At 45.1% G+C, this 10,804-nt stretch overlaps 1 pseudogene; it reads left to right on the forward strand.

Moving 5' to 3' along the window:
- Positions 1-2,114: 2,114 nt before the first annotated feature.
- On the forward strand, positions 2,115-2,954 carry LOC133763708 (nucleophosmin-like; annotated as a pseudogene).
- Positions 2,955-10,804: the final 7,850 nt, after the last annotated feature.

Genomic DNA, 10,804 nt, shown 5'->3' on the forward strand with positions numbered 1-10,804 from the left:
GGAAACCTAATTTTGGAAATGCTAAAATGTGGAAAAGAAATGTGTATTATAGAGAGTTTACTACCATGAGTGTGATATAGTCAGAGCATGGAACATACTACAGGATTAAAAAGGAAAACATTTAGAGCAGGTGTTTGGCCCAGCAGTTAAGAAGTCCATGACCCACATCACAACGCCTAGGGTCTGGTCTTCATCATACCTAGAGTCTGGCCTTCAGTTCCAGCTGCTGATTCCAACTTTCTACTATTAGGGAGCCTGGGAGGCAGCAGTGCTGACTCGAATACTTGTGCCCCTGCCACCTGCTTGGGAGACCTGGGTTGATTTCTCAGCTATTGTGGACATTTAGGGAATGAAGCAGCAGATGGGAACAGTTTTCCTTTGCCCCTCAAATAATTTTTTTTTGAGAAAAAACAATCTATGTTTACTTAAATAGAATAATTTCTAAAATATTTTGCTTAAAAGTATTAGGTATGGAGGTGGGTATTGTGGAAAAGCTGGTGGTTAAGCCTTCACCTGGGGCCCCATCATCCCATAATGGAGTTCCTGGGGTGGAGTCCTACCACCATTTTTGATCTGGCCTCCTGTTAATACACCTGAGAGGCAGTAGAATACCACCCAAGTACTTGGGTCCTGCTACCCATATGGGAGAGCAGGATGGAGTTCCTGGCTCCTGGGTTTGGCCTGGCCCAGTCCTAACAGCTGTCAGCATTTGGGGAGCTAACCAGTAGATGGAAGTTCTCTCTCCCTGTCATTTTGACTTTCAGAAAGGTAAATTAACTATATCTTTTTAAAAGGTTAGATATGGGACAGGCATTGTGGCATAGCAGGTTGAGCCACTGCCTGAAACACCTGTATCCCATATGAGCGCCAGTTTGGGTCCTGGGTACCTCCTCCAATGAGCTCACTGCTAGTGCGCTTGGGAGGGCCCAAGCAGAGGATGGCCCAAGTGCTTGGACCCCTGCCACCCATGAGGGAGACCCAACTGGAGTTCTGGGCCTCTGGCTTTGGCCAGGCCTAGCGCTGACCCTTGTAGCCATTTAGGGAGTGAACTAGTAGATACAGGAGCTCTCTCTTTCCCCCTCACTGTAACCATGCTCTTCAAACAAATGAAATTAAATCAAACATAATTTCATTGATTTAATTAAAATGATGTGATCTATTTCGCTAACAAAATAACATACTAATGTTTATATAGGCTCAAGTATATATAATATAAATTGTAATTAGGTATATCTATTATTATTTACTATAACACAATAACAGATTATTGTATACTTTCTGTTTTATTTGAATTTATAAAAATAAACTGGTTTGGGGCCAGTGCTGTGGCATAGCAGGTAAAGCCGTCGCCTGCAATGCAGGCTACCCATATGGGCGCTGGTTCGAGTCCCAGTTGCTTCACTTCCAATCTAGCTCTCTGCTATGGCCTGAGAAAGAAGTAGAAGAAGACCCAAGTCCTTGGCCCCTTCACTCACATGGGAGACCTGGAAGAAGCTCTTGGTTTTGTTTTTTTGTTTTTTTGTTTTTTGTTTTTTTGACAGGCAGAGTGGATAGTGAGAAAGAGACAGAGAGAAAGGTCTTCCTTTTTGCCGTTGGTTCACCCTCCAATGGCCACTGTGGCTGGCTCATCGCGCTGATCCGAAGCCAGGAGCCAGGAGCCAGGTGCTTCTCCTGGTCTCCCTTGCGGGTGCAGGGCCCAAACACTTGGGCCATCCTCCACTGCACTCCCCAGGCCATAGCAGAGAGCTGGCCTGGAAGAGGGGCGACCGGGATAGAATCCGGCGCCCCAACAGGGACTAGAACCCGGTGTGCCGGCGCTGCAAGGCGGAGGATTAGCCTGTTAAGCCATGGCACCAGCCAATAAGTAAATCTTAAAAAAAAAAATTTTTTTTAAATAGGTTTTCAGAAAAACAAATAATCAAGGGGAAAAAAAGAAACTATGGGAAACTTTTGAATAAAGTTCATAATTATCCACTGGTAGAATTTCTTCATTTAAAAAATATGTTTTTCCTTGTGTGATTCTGTCCTGCACAGCTGTCCTTCCCAGCAGTGGGCATCTCTCTCCAACCACCTGCTCTCCCACGTATGCGCGTCCCACCATCCCATGGAATGTAATGGACATGGACATGAGCCCCCGGAGGCCCCATAACTATCCTTTGAATTGTGAACCAAAGTCTGACAAAAAGTGAGCACAGGAAGTGGACAGAAACGAGTGCCAGTTATCTTTAAGAACATGCAGTTTCCGTGCTGGTGCAAAGGACAAATTGTGCGCGGTTGAAACAGAGACAATGGATTGGGAAGACTGTCCACTCACAGTAACACTGGCAGCTCTGAAAATGCCTGCAAGGCCAATGGTTTCCCGTGGGGCTCTGATCTGATGCCTCCTGTGGTCTGCAGGCTGAAGTGGGGGTCAGGGCATGTGCATGTTAGTGGCCGCACGCAGTAGCCGTGGGGGAAGAGGCGGAGTCAGAAGATGAAGACGGGGAGGACGTGAAGCTATTAAATATATCCGGAAACTGATCTGCCCCAGAGGTGGCGGCAAGGTACCACAAGACAAAGCAAAGCTTGGTGCTGCTGAAGATGATGAAGATGAAGATGATGATTTTGATGAGGAGGAGACTGAACAAAAACCTCCAGTGAACAAATCTATACGAGATACCCCAGGCAAAAAGAGACAAAAATCAAACCAAAATGAAAAAGACTCAAAACCATCAACACCGAGATCAAAAGGTCCAGAACCCTTCAAAGAGCAGGAAAAACAAAAACCTCCTAAAACATCACAAAATACCTAGTTTTGTAGTCGACTTTAAAGTAAAAATGCAAGCCAGTATAGGAAGGGGTGGTTCTCCTCCTAAAATGGAAACCAAGTTCATCTATTATGTGAAGAACCCTTCTGGATGTCTGACCAGGAGGCTATTCAGGATCTCTGGCAGTGGAGGAGGAAGTCCTTTTAGGAAGTATTTTAGGGGCCAGTGCTGTGGTGTAGCAGATAAAGACGCTAACTGTGAAGCCAGCAACCCACATGGGAGCCTGTTTGAGTCCCGGCTGCTCTACTTCCCATCCAGCTTTCTGTCAATGTGCCTAGGAAAACAGTAGAAGATGTCCCAAGTGCTTGGACCCCTGCACCCATGTGGGAGACCTGGAAGAGGCTCCTGGCTCCTGGATTCGGATCAGCCCAACTGGTTCACTCCCCAAATTGCCAGGGATGGGCCAGGTTGAAGCCAAGAGCTTGCAACTCCATCTGGATCTCCCATGTGATCCAAGTACTTGGACCATCTCCCACTACTTTCCCGGGCACATTAGCAGGGTATACTCAGTATTTTAATAAAGTAAAAATGTAGGAGTCAGCACTGTAGAGTAGTAGGCTAAGCCTCTGCCCGTTGCACCAGCATCCCATGTGGGAGCTGGTTCAGGTCCTGGCTGCTCCTCTTCTGTTCTTGTTCCCTGCTTCTGGCCTGGGAAAGTAGTGGAAGATGGCCCAAGTGCTTGGGCCCCTGCATCCATGTGGGAGACCTGGAAGAAGCTCCTGTCTATGTCTCTTCCTCTCTGTATCTGTAACTCTCAAATAAACAAAGAAAATCTTTAAAAAAAAATAAAGTTGAACTGTTACTGTTTTTATTAAATATTTTTATTTACTTGAGAGGCAGAGTTACAGAGAGTGAGAAGGAGAGACAGAGAGAGAGGGTCTTCCATCTGCTGGTTCACTCCCCAAATGGCCACAATGGCCAGGACTTGGCCAGGTGGAAGCCAGGAGCCAGGAGCTTCTTCCAGGTTTCCAACACAGGTACAGGGGCCCAAGCACTTGGGCCATCTTCTGTTACTTTCCCAAGCCATTAGCAGAGAGCTGGATCAGAATTGGAGCAGCTAGGACTGGAACTGGTACCCATATGGGGTGCCAGCACTGTAGGTAGAGGCTTAACTTACTATGCCACAGCACTGGTCCCAGGAGACTGTTTCTCTCTCTCTCTCTCTCTCTCTCTCTCTCTCTCTCTCTCTCTCGGATTTTATTCAGTGAGAGGAATGCATAGGAGAGTGAGGGTTATATCTAAGGGAGAAAGGGGAGTCTAGATCCATACCAAGCAGAGAGCAGGCCAGGAGCCACATGCAGCAAGGGTTTGTTAGAACTGTTACTCTTGGGCCCGTGCCGCGGCTCAATAGGCTAATCCTCTGCCTGCGGCACCAGCACACCAGGTTCTAGTCCCGGTCGGGGCACCGAATTCTGTCCTGGTTGCTCCTCTTCCAGTACAGCTCTCTGCTGTAGCCCAGGAGTGCAGTGGCCCTGCACTCACATGGGAGACCAGGAGAAGCACCCGGCTCCTGGCTTCGGATCAGCACGGTGTGCCGGCTGCCGGCCACAGCGGCCATTGGAGGGTGAACCAACGGAAAAGGAAGACCTTTCTCTCTGTCTCTCTCTCTCACTGTCAAAAAAAAAAAAAAAAAAAAGTACTGTTATTCTTAACATACACAAATATTTATATTTATATTTTAAAGTGTCAATTATCCTAGAAACAGTTCTATGGGGCCTATGTTGTGGCACAGCAGGTTAAGCTGACTCCTTGGACAGCAGCATCCCATATGAATGTGGGTTCTATTTGAGAGGTAGAATTACAGACAGAGAAAGGGCAAGACAGAGAGAGAGGTCTTCCATCCACTGGTTCACTCCCCAAATGGCCACAATGGCCAGAGCTGTGCCAAAGCCAGGAGCCAGGAGCTTCCTCTGGGTTTCACTGGCAGGTGCTTGAGCCCAAGCACTTAGGCCATCTTCCACTGCTTTCCCAGGCCATAGCAAAGAGCTGGATCAGAAGTGGAGCAGCAGGGACTAGAACTGGTACCCATATGGGATGGTGGTGCCACAGGCAGAGGATTAACCTACTGCGCCATAGTGCTGGCCCCTGCTCCACTTCTGGTCCAGCTCCCTGCTAATGTGCCTATGAAAGCAGCAGAAGATGGCCCAAGTGCTTTGGTCCCTGCAACCCACATAGGAGACCCAAATGGAGTTGGGGTTCCTGGCTTGCAGCCTTTTGGGGAGTGAGCCAGCAGCTGAAAGATCTCACTCTATCTCTTCCTCTCTCTATAATTGCCTTTCAAATAAATAAATAAGTTCTATGTGTTTTTTTCAGTCATTATACTTAAATATATATGTATTTATTTACATTTCATTTGAAAAGGAGAGAGAGAGAATCTTCCATTTGCTGATTCACACTCCAAATGCCTGCAATAGCCAGAGCTGGGCCAGGCTGAAGCTATTAGCTTAGAACTCCATTTGGGCTCTCACTTGGGTGGCAGGGACCCAAATACTTGAGACATCACTAGCTGCTTACAGAGTGTTCATTAACAGGAAGTTGGATAGAAATTGGAGGAGCCAGGACTGGAACTAGGCGCTCCACTATAGGATGCAGGCGTCCCAAGCAGCAAGTTTACCAATGTAACCCCTGTGCCAAAAGTCCACCCTGATAGGTGACAGGTGTTCTTTTAACTAAGAACAACAAAAGGAAACTGCTTACCAAAGATAAGGGAAATTCCTGCACAAGTAGAACTTTTGCTAGGTCTCTCTTGCATTTTTTAAGTAGTTAGGATATAAATTACACTAAATAGCTATTAAGTATCTGAAAGATTATACTAGTGTGTAAACCATCTTAAAATATCATTTCTGCTAAAAAAAATTAATGAATCTGAACTGAAGGTTTCAAATAGAAAAACACTATCCCTACTTTCCAAAAGAGAAATAAGTTAATCAATGACCAACGGAGAGGAAATGTTCTTGGCTGAACCAGACATGTGCTTTTTAGTTCAGTCTCTCTCTGTTGATCACAAATGTTTAAAGAACAAATTGACTTTCGTACTGATTCTTTGCTAAAACATTACAAAGACACACAGGCATTTACACGCTTACATACCATACACCTGCTTGTTCTCATTGTTGTACCAGTAAGGCTGATAGTATTTCACATTCTGTGGGCACCAGTCTTAAGCAAATGAGGAAGTCTGGCTTTTTCTCCACTTGCAAAACAAAGCCAACATTTTAAAAACACAGCCTACCACTGTTTCATCTGTGGAAGTGAGGAAACAGATGACTAGTTTAAGGAAATCCTACACTAGATATTTCGAAGTTCCAAAGATATCACAGTTGCCGGGCTTCTTTTTAAAACAAGGTTGTTGTTTTTTTTTTTTTTAATAAGGAAGAATTATGACTAATTAAATGTTAGTGCATGAGCACAGCCAGGAAATATGATAAAAAATTCAACAAATTAGGGCACAGTCCAGGAAATCTCTTGGGGTTATGTTCCTTGCTACAGATAAACATCTTCTGAGGGTTACTGGTTTTTAAAGAGTTCTCCAAAGCTGGATCACAGGAAGATGGCACCATGCAGTACGTGACATTTTTGTTATTCTTTTCTTGTGCAAAGAGAAAAATATTCTGAAAACTAAGGAAATTAATTTGTAAACACCAAGTCAAGAAGGATTTAAAAAATTTTTTTTCCTAAATCACAGAATCAAAAATATACTTGGATATTATTTAGTTTGCTACTACAAAAGTTTGCTTAAAGACTTTGCAGATCCCAATTGCTAGGATGCCAAGAAAAGCATCTACAGATCTGTAGAGTTGAACCTCTTATCAAATGCAACAGAACAGTTCCCTGTGCTGTTGAAACACTGGGTTGTATTACAGCTTTGCATCTGTCTCTAGAAAAGGATTATGTTACAAAAGATCCAACTTTACTTATGTTTCACTTTGTTTCTGTGCTTTTTAGGTTTTTTTCTTTACAAAAGATTTATTTTATTAATTTATAAGGCAGAGTTACAGAAAGAGGAGAGAGAAAGAGAGAGAGAGAGAGAGAGAGAGAGAGAGAGAGAGAGAGAGATCTTCCATCTTCTGATTCAGTCCCCAGATGGCCACAATGGCTGGGGCTGGGCCAGGCTGAAGCCAGGAGCCTGGAACTCCATCCAGGTTTTCCACATGGGTGCAGGGACCAAGCATCTGGGCCATCCTCTGCTGCTCTCCCAGGTGCCTTAGTAGGGAACTGGATCAGAAGTGGAGCAGCTGGGACTCAAACTATTGCTCACATGGGATGCAAGCGATGCAGGCAGTAGCTTAACCAGCTGTGCCACAGTGGCAGTCCCTGTGTTTTCTAGTTCTTAGTGTAGCATGCTACTAAGATAGAAAATTCAGGAAAAAAAAAGATCACTGAAAATAATGTATCTTGTAAAAAAGCAGTTTGCTCGTGTGTTGGACAAGTGTTTAAAGGATTATTTTATTTTACAGAACCATCACTATAAATGTTTTAGTATGTCCTTTATAGATAATAATTCATTCTAGGGGCTGGATCTGTAGCACAGTGGGTTAAGCTGCTAGCTGCTATGGCAGCATCTCATATTGGAGTGCTAGTTTGAGTCCCGGCTGCTCACTTCTGATCCAGCTCTCTACTATGGGCTGGGAAAACAGAAGATAGTCCAGGGCCCTTGTATCTACATGGGAGACCTGGAAGAAGCTCCTGCCCCTAGCTTTGGATTGGCGCAGCTCAGGCCATTGCAGCCATCTGGGGAGTGAACAAGTGGATGGAACATTTCTCTCTCTCTCTCTCTCTCTCTCTCTCTCTCTCTCTCCCTTTGCCTCTCTGTAACTCTGCTTTCAAATAAATAAATAAATCTTTTTTAAAAAAATTAATTATATTGTAAAGGAAAAAAATCTCATTAAATAAACTCAACTGATCATTCTTATCTCATAGCTACACAATTTCCTTTATATGAGGATTTTCAAAAAGTTGAGGGAGGGCCAGGTATTGTAGTGTAGGAGTTAAATTGTCATATCCTATACTGATGTCAGTTGGAATCCTGGCTGCTCTGCTTCTGATCCTTATATATGCTAACATGCCTGGGAAGTAGCAGGTAATGGCCTACATAGTTGAATCCCTGCCACCCACATGGCAGAACCAGATGGAGTTCAGGGCTACTGGCTTTGGCCTGGCCCAGGCCTAGCCATTATGGGCATTTGGGAGTGAACCAGCATATGGAAGATCTCTTTCTCCATCTGTCACCCTGCCTTTCAAGTACAAATGTAAATCTTTTGTTGTTGTGTTTAAAGATTTATTTCTATTTACTTAAGAGGCAGAGTTACAGATAGAGAGAGAGAGGGAGAGACAGAGAGAGAAAGTTCACTCTCCAAATGGCCTCAATGGCCAGAGCTAAGCCTATCCAAAGCCAGGAGCCAGGAGCTTCTTCCAAGCCTCCCACATAGATGCAGGAGCTCAAGCACTTGAGCCATCTTTTGCTGTTTTCCCAGGCCATCAGTAGGGAGCTGGATTGGAAGTGGAGCAGCTGGGACCTGAACTGGTGCCCATATAGATGCTGGCACTGCAGGCGGATGCTTAATCTACCATGCCACAGCACTGGCACAAAAATGTAAATCTTAAAAGACAAAAAATTCATGGAAAGGGGAGGCATCCTGGAACAAGTTAAGCCACTTCTGGGGATACCTGCAGCCCATATCACAGAGCTGATTTGAACCTGGGCTACTGTTGGTTTCCAATTCAGTGTCTGGAAGGCAGTAGATGCTGGCTGGCCAAAGTGTCTGGGATCCTGCCATCCATGTGGGAGACCTGAATGGTGTTCCTGGCTCCTGGCTTCAACCTAACCTAGCCCTGGCTGTTGTGTCTTTCCCTCTCTCTCTCTCTCTCTCTCTATGTATCTTTCAAATAAAATTTTTTTTTTGACAGGCAGAGTGGACAGTGAGAGAGAGACAGAGAGAAAGGTCTTCCTTTGCCATTGGTTCACCCTCCAATGGCCGCCACGGCCAGCGCACCGTGCTGATCTGATGGCAGGAGCCAGGTGCTTCTCCTGGTCTCCCTTGCGGGTGCAGGGCCCAAGCACTTGGGCCATCCTCCACTGCACTCCCGGGCCACAGCAGAGAGCTGGCCTGGAAGAGGGGCAACCGGGATAGAATCTATTTGAAAGGCAGAGTTACAGAGAGGGAGAGGCAGAAAGAGTGAGAGAGAGAGAGAGATCTTCTGTTTTTGGTTTACTCCCTCAAATGGATGCAACGGCTAGGACTGGCCAAAGCCAAGAGATTGGAACTCTATCCAGGTCTCCCACATGGATAGCAGGGGTCCAAGCATTTGAGCCATCCTCCACTGCTTTCCCAGATACATTATCAGGGAGCTGGATCAGAAGCAGAGCAATCAGTTGAACTGTCTCTCACATGGGATGCCAACATTACAAGTGGTGGCTTAACTTACTAAGCCATGATGTAGGCCCCAAAAGGAACTTTTAAAAACTAGAGACATACATAAAAGGCCAACTTCTTTATGTAAATATATGGGTCCTACAAATCATTAAGAAAAAGTATACCTTGATTCAAAAAATGGGCAAAACTATTTATCTTATCTATACTCATATACTTGTGAAATAATAAATATACATGTATTCTCTGTACCATTTTTTTTTAATGTTAGGAGAAGAGACAACCCAAACTTCCATCAATAGGAACCCAGTTGTAGGCATTAAAATAAAATGTAGGCATTAAAATAAAATGAAGCAGCTTACTGTGTACCAATATGGAACAACCACCAAGCCACATCTTGAAGAAAGCAAAGTCTATGCACTGTGGATAATACACTCCTAATAGTGTGGAAAGTAAAGCCTTACAGAGATATGCATATAGATCTGCAGTATCCCTGAAAGAACACATTAAAAGTCTAATACTTGTGCACTCCCCAAGAAATGGAATGGGCAAGCAGGAACCCTGGGAAGAAGGAAAATTTACTACTCACTGTGTATTCTTTTCCACCTTTTGAGGGAATCACTCATGAGGACATGTCTTTGAGTTCCCACAGGACTTGCAGGATCTGAGGATTGTGGAGGAGGTTGACAGCTACAATTCCCACTCAGTGAGGCTCCCACTGAGTTACAAAGATGGGTGACAGCTGACAGCTTGGAGATGGACCAGGCAAGGCTTCAGGAAACCAGCCAATGTCTTTTGTGGAGTCATTTTTATCTTCAGCATTTTTGTTTTGCTTTAAGATGTATTTATTTGAAAGGCAGAGCAAGAGAGAGAGAGAGACAGAGACAGAGATCTTCCATGTGCTGGTTCACACCCCAAATAGCCACAACAGCCAGGTCTGGGCCAGCCTGAAGCCTGGAGCCAAGAATTCCATCCAGGTCTCCCACATTGGCTGCCTTCCTGGATGCTTTAACAAGAAGCTGGATTGGAAGTGGAATAGCTGGGACAGAAACCAGCTCTCTGATATGGGATGCTGCCTAGCAAGCAGTGGCTTAGCCCATTGAGCCACAGTGGTGGCCCCTATCTTTAGTACTTTTTATTTCTTCAAAAAAGTTCCTACTTGGGACAGGTTAAACTGCGATCTGAAGCACTGGCATCCCATATGGGCACCCGTCCGAGTTCCAGCTACACCACTTCCAATCCAGCTCCCTGCTAATTCTCCTGGGAAAGCAGCAAAGGATGGCCCAAGTGCTTGGGCTTCTGCACCTGCATGGGAGACCTGGATGAAGGTCCTGGCTCCTGGCTTTGGCCTGGCCTGATCAGCCCTGGCCATTGGCAGCCATTTGGGAAGTCAATCAGTGGATGGAAGATATCCTTCTCTCTCTCTCTCTCTTTCTCTCTGTAATTATGACTTTCAAATAAATAAATAAATCTTTAAAAAAAGTTCCTGGAGTTGGTGCTGTGGCATAGCAGGTAAAGCTACCGCCTGCAGTGCCAGCATCCCATTTGGGCACTGGTTCAAGCCCCAGCTGCTGCTCTACTTCTGATATGGCTCTCTGCTAATGGCCTGAGAAAGCAGTAGAAGAT

The sequence above is a fragment of the Lepus europaeus genome, chromosome 7, assembly GCF_033115175.1.
Source record: "Lepus europaeus isolate LE1 chromosome 7, mLepTim1.pri, whole genome shotgun sequence".
In the NCBI taxonomy this organism is placed as follows: domain Eukaryota; kingdom Metazoa; phylum Chordata; class Mammalia; order Lagomorpha; family Leporidae; genus Lepus; species Lepus europaeus.